The sequence below is a fragment of the Mirounga leonina genome, unplaced genomic scaffold, assembly GCF_011800145.1.
Source record: "Mirounga leonina isolate KUSES-001 unplaced genomic scaffold, KU_Mleo_1.0 Mir_454, whole genome shotgun sequence".
In the NCBI taxonomy this organism is placed as follows: domain Eukaryota; kingdom Metazoa; phylum Chordata; class Mammalia; order Carnivora; family Phocidae; genus Mirounga; species Mirounga leonina.
In genome coordinates this window covers 9,650,275-9,656,574 of record NW_023270763.1, presented here as the reverse complement: position 1 = coordinate 9,656,574, position 6,300 = coordinate 9,650,275, and positions in this window count along the sequence as shown.

Here is a 6,300-nt window from a genome sequence, read left to right as displayed (position 1 = left end):
CCCCTTCCTGCTCTGCACCCCCCATGGACTCCGCCCCAGGGACACTTCTGTTCCTAAATTCTACACAAGCTGCCTCCTCATCCTCCTGCAGACCCCTACAGCCCCTGCACTTCCCCATCATTGTGTTGTCACTGTCAAGGTGTCTCTCCCACCAGCCTGAGGGCTTCTGGAGGACAGGTGGTGACTCATCAGCCCAACCTGGGCACACAGGTGCTCAGCGGTAATGGTAATGGTGCCAGCGAAGCAGCACCGGCCATGCCCACCAGGTGGCAGCAGTTCCTAACCTCAAGGTGCGGTGGGCAAGGGGCCCACGCCCCGCCCTCCCAGCCTGCGGGATGGAAACCCCAAACTGTCCCCAGGGGCTTTGGGAGCACCCAAATGCCCAGCGTTTCCCTCAGTGCTCCTTTATAGGAACACTGCTCATTCAAATGTGCAAAGATTCATCACTCATTCCACAAACCCGCTTTCTGTGCCAGCCTTGGGAAATACACAAGAACGTGACCTGGTTCCTTCCCTTCAGATGTCCCCATCCAATGAGGGGACAGATAGCTAACACAGACCACAGCCACACAGGACAAGAAGTGTTACAATCTGGATAAATACGGGTCTCTGTGGGACCACACAGGAGCCCAGCCCTCATTGTTGGGCAGTCAGGGATGAATTCTGGGAGGAGGTGATGTCCACTAGGGGAGGAGTGAAAGTCAAGGAGGGAGGAAACGGAGGAGAATGTCCCAGGCCTGGGGAACTAAGCAAGTGCAGAGTCCTCAGAGGAGGGTGCCAAGTGGGCACTGGGCATCGTGGCTGCATCAAGGGAAGGTGGCCTCCAAGAGGTGACAGGGCTGGACCACAAAGGAAATAGAAATCTCTATTGGGGCATCAGGATTCTCCCCCTGGCGCAGTAGGGAAACCTCACTGCCCAGAACAAGTAGAGTACAGGATGCCACAGAGACGCTCCTTTGACTAAAGTGGGGACAGGGCTTTACAGGGCACTGGTCTGGACAGAATATCCATCGATTATTAACATTAAAGAATGGGGTAGGGCACCTGGGGGGCTCAGTAGGTTAAGCATCCTACTCTTTTTTTTTTTTTTAAAGATTTTATTTATTTATTTGACAGAGAGAGACACAGCGAGAGAGGGAACACAAGCAGGGGGAGTGGGAGAGGGAGAAGCAGGCTTCCCGCCGAGCAGGGAGCCCGATGTGGGACTCGATCCCAGGACCCTGGGATCATGACCTGAGCTGAAGGCAGTCGCTTAACCAACTGAGCCACCCAGGCGCCCCAAGCATCCCACTCTTGATCTCAGCATCGTGAGTTCAAGCCCTGCACTGGGCTCCACTCTGGGAGTGGAGCCTACATTAAAAAAAAAAAAAAAAAGAATGGGATAGGAGTGATGTGTGTTATGGGGACTGCCTTGTTCCCACAGGGAATAAGCCCTGCTCTCTCACTCTCCCTGTCCTCGTTCACACCCTTGGCCCAGAATGCCTTTCCCCCGTTCTCCACCTGGCTACCTCCTACACATCCCTTAAGCCCCAATTCAAACGCCCCCCCCTCTGGGAAGTGGTCCCTGAACCCCAGGGAGTTGGCTGCTCTGGGGACCCATGGCATCTTGTGCAGCAGTTTCTTTTTTAGCCTCTGCCATGGAGCATTCTATTCCAAATTCAGCCCTTGTTTCTTATTCCATAGACACACACACACACACACACACACAGATGCACACACTCCGGGGACTGTGGCCCGCAACTCCACCTCCACCCCAAGCCAGACTACTCCTGCCTCCTTAGCCTCCAGCTGGTGTTGCACATGAACTTCTCATTGACCATCTGCATGTTTCCCCGGATATCCGGGCGGGCACTTTAAATGCTCTCAGGTGTCTGGTCTAGTTCATAATATCTCTCATTGTTTTAATGTCTTTTTTAATATTTTTTTTAAGTAATCTTGACTTCCAACGTGGGCCTCAAACTCACAACCCCGAGGTCATGATCAAGAATCAAATGCTCGGGGTGCCTGGGTGGCTCAGTCCTTTAAGCATCCAACTCTTCATTTCGGTTCAGGTCATGATCTCGGGATCATGAGATCAAGCCCCACGTCGGGCTCTGGACTTAGCAGGGTATCTGCTTGAGGATTCTCTCCCGCTCCCTCTGCTCCTCCCCTAGCCCTTTTTCTCTCTTCAAATACATAAATAAATCTTAAAAAAAAAAAAAAGTCACATGCTCTATCAACTCAGCCAGCCAGGCTCCCCTAATTGTTTTAATGTTTTACAACAAACATTCTTTTCATAATTGAAATACAGTAAAGTAATATTAAATAAGTCTCTTGAATGCTTTTGACCCTTCTCTCCAGGCTGCCGGGTCCTGCTGTTGTTCAGACGGTCAAGGTCTCTCTCCTAGACACCACTTCCTGCTGTCCTCCACGCTGCTATGAGCTCTTCCCATGTTCCAAGAACTACCTACGCCGGCCGCTTTCGGCCCAGGCTGCTCCCATGAAATCCAGATCACATGGGCAATGGCCTACTGGCCCTCCACATTGGGGTGTCTAATGGGCAACTCAAAATCAAATAGATCCAAACCCCAGATCCTGATCTACTCCCACCCCCAGCCTACCCCTCCTCCGGTTCTTCCCCTACCTTGACTTCACTCACCCTGGATTTCTCTTTCCTTCAGTTGGCTCTACCTTTAAAATGTATGCAGAGGGGCACATGGGTGGCTCAGTCATTAAGCGTCTGCCTTCAGCTCAGGTCATGGTCCCAGGGTCCTGGGATGGAGCCCCGCGTCCGTCTGGCTCCCTGCTCTGCGGGAAGCCTGCTTCTCCCTCTCCCACTCCCCCTGCTTGTGTTCCCTCTCTCGCTTTGTCTTTCTCTATCAAATAAATAAAATCTTTAACAAAATTTTTGCAGAATATGACCACTTGTTACCACATCACTGCCTTCACCTTTGTCCCAGCCACCGGCACGATTGCGATCACTTCTTAAATGGCATCCCTGCTTCCTCCCCAAAGCCCTTCACAGTCTCCAGACACAGACTTGGGATGGTTCAATTGATGATTTTTTTGACATTACAACGGTGTGAAAGTGATATGCATTCAGTAGGAACTATACTCTGAATTCTGAATTTGGATCTCTTCCCAGGCTAGTGATCTGAGGCGTGATCCTCTCTCGTGATGCTGGGTCATGGCACCAGCAGCAATCACGAGAGTGAGGGATCCCTGCGCTTACAACCCTCCTGTGCCCAGACAGCCATTCTGCTTCTCGCTTTCTGGCCAGCGTTCAGTACATCACATGAGTCAACACTTTATTATAACAGGCTCCACGTTAGATGATTTTGCCCAACTGCAGGCTAATATAAGTGTTCTGAGCACATTTATGGACAGCTAGGCTAAGCTATGATGTTCGGTAGGTTAGGTGTATGACATGCATTTTCCACTTAGGAGATTTTCAATTTACGATGGGTTTATCGGGACGTTACCCCCCTGCAAGTCGAGGAAGATCTGTATTCTCCACCCAGCAAACAGAGCAATTCTGTTAAAGCCCAAGATGGATCTTGGGTCTCCTTGAGTCCCTTTCTGCGTCTGTGGCTTGCATCCCAGTCAGAGTAAAAGCCAAAGGAATTGGTTACTTACAAGGCTCCGCCCCTCGACTTCTCTGACCTCACCTCCTTTAAGGTCTTTCATTACCCACTAGGCTCCAGGCATCCACGCCTCCTTGCTGTTTCTTTGACAGGCTAGGCATGCTCCCTGCTCATGGTCTTGCACGTGATGTTCCCTCTTCCCAGAATGCTCTCCCCCCAGAGACCTACATGACTCGCTCTCTCCCCTCCTTCAGACACTTGCTCAAATGCCACCTTCTCGTGCTGCCTGGCTGGCCCAGTCAGTGGGGTGTGCAGCTCTTGATCTCTAGATTGTGAATTTGAGCCCCACGTTGGGTATAGAGATTACTAAGAATAAATAAATAAATAAAATCTTAAAAAGAATGCCACCTTCTCAGCAAGGCCGTCCTTGACCATCAAATTTAAAATTGGAAACCCACGGGTGCCTGGGTGGCTCAGGCGGTTGAGTGCTGACCCTTGATTTCGGCTCAGGTCATTATCTCAGGGTCCTGGGATGGAGCCCTGGGTCGGGCTCCGGGCTCAGTGGGCAGTCTGCTTGAGGATTCTCTCTCTCCCTCTCTCTCTGTCCCACCCCCAGCTCACGCACGCTCACCCTGTCTCTCTCAAATAAATAAATAAATCTTTAAAAATAAAATAAAATAAAAATGGAAACCCATCTCGAACCCAGCATTCCCTACCCCTACTTCCCTACTTTGTCTTCTCCATAGCATATTATCACCAGCATGGATATTATTTGTTTATCATCTCTTTCCTCTCCTAGACATAGACTCCATGAGGGCAAGGACTTTTGTCTTTCTTGTTTTCTGCCATGTCTCCAAGATCTAGAATAGTCAGTGCACGGTAGATGGTCAGTTAACTTTTTTTTTTTTTAAAGTAGGCTCCACACTGAGCATGGAGCCCCACTCGGGCTTAAACTCACCACCTTGATATTAAGACCTGAGCTGAGACCAAGAGTTGGACGCTTAACCGACCAAGCCACCCAGGCATCCCAGCTCAGTTAATTTTTGATTCACGGAATGAAAGTCGATCCTTGATTCCCTCCTCCTTGTCTGCACAATAAAGCTCAACATTCCAGGAAGGCTTCCCTCACTGGCTTCATCTCTTACCCAAGCTCTGAGGTTCTCCAAACACTCCCAGCCTCACCCCAGGGTCTGGACACACTCCTTCTGTCCCGAACACCTCCACCACTCCCTGCTGCAATCCCGGCCTCTGGGAAGCCACCCAGGATCCCTTCACCTACTGAAACCATGTCTGTCTCTCCCACTACATCGCATCTTGAGTGCAAAACAGCAGCTTGAGCATAGTTTCCTAAGTAATGTTTGATAAATGAATGAATGATCGAATGAGGGTAAGACCTCTAACAGAAAAGCAGAGTCTTTATTCATTCTTCACGCTACCATTTAATATGTACATTAATAAGTGATGCTTGGTGTGACCCTGGGGCCCTCTGAGCGCATGAGCTGTGTCTCCCCCTCCTGCCCTCTTTCCTCAAGGCCAGACACTGGGCTCTGGGGGTGCACCCATGACCCACCCCACCATTCACCCTGCACACAGGAAAGCACTCTGGACCACGAGTCAGGCAGCCCCTTGCTACCAACTGTTCCCTGTAACCCTGAGCAAGTCCCTCCTGCAGGTGAGTCCTGCTTTTGCACCACCAGTGCTTGCTCTGTGGGATGTTCTAAGCTAGTCAGTCTCTGGCCGGATTTCCAGGGAAGGAGAGATGGCTGGAACAGTGTCTCTAGCCCGTCTGCCAGCCAGCAAACCTGTGCCCACAGTCTGGGAGAAGCGCCAAGCTCAGACACACTGGGCAGCAGGGGGCTGGCCCAGCTCCAGAACAACACCTTGGCAGCCCTGGGTAAGGGAAGAGGGAGTGCTTGGCTTGAGGTCAAGAGGGTCTAGGCTAGGTCACAGAGGGGCAGCTGGGGGGCGGGGGGTGAGGGGGGTTATATGGCTACTGTCTCAACAAGGCGCTGGCAGGGATCAGAAAAGAGCATCTGCTACTGACTAGCCCCCACCCACCACCCCTCTACACGCTGATAAGATCTTTCCATTAGTGCCACAGTAAGCGGGGCCGGAGGCTTAGCTGCCCCCAGCCATATAGAGAAATAGGATCTCGGGCCTGGGGCTGGGGCTCTGGGTTGGGATTGTAGGGAAAGGGGCAGGAGAGCAGGCTTTAGCTTAGATCTCCCTTCCTCAGAGACAGAAGGGTTCCTGCATCCCGCTGGGAGTGGAAACTAAAGGAAAAGGGGTGGTCACCCAGCATCAGACCAGTGAACTGAGAAATCCCCGGGAAGGAGGGGCGAGAGCCTGAGTCTGGATGAGGTGTTGGGGGAAAGTGGGAAGGTAGGGGCTCAGCGGCTGTAACTCTGGCGGAGGTTTTTGGAGGGGAGTGCCAGATGTCCCAAGGCCATAAAATCTAGAGGTTTCCGACCTCCAGCAAATCCCCAGGGGTGTGAGGAGCTCTGGGGGTGTAAATCCAAGGTCCAGAACGAGGGCGGAGCCGCTGGGAGAGGGAGCGGGGGCTCTGGGGCCCCACCCCAGGCAGGGATCACGCGGCGTGGGGCACGCGGGGGCACGGGGGTCCCAGGGCTCCGACCCCACTGCGCCGGCCCGGGCCCGGTGGGGCGGGGGCGGGGCCGGCGGCTGGGCGGGGCCGGGCGGGGCGCGGCCTGGGGTGGGGCCCCAGAGCCCCCGCTCC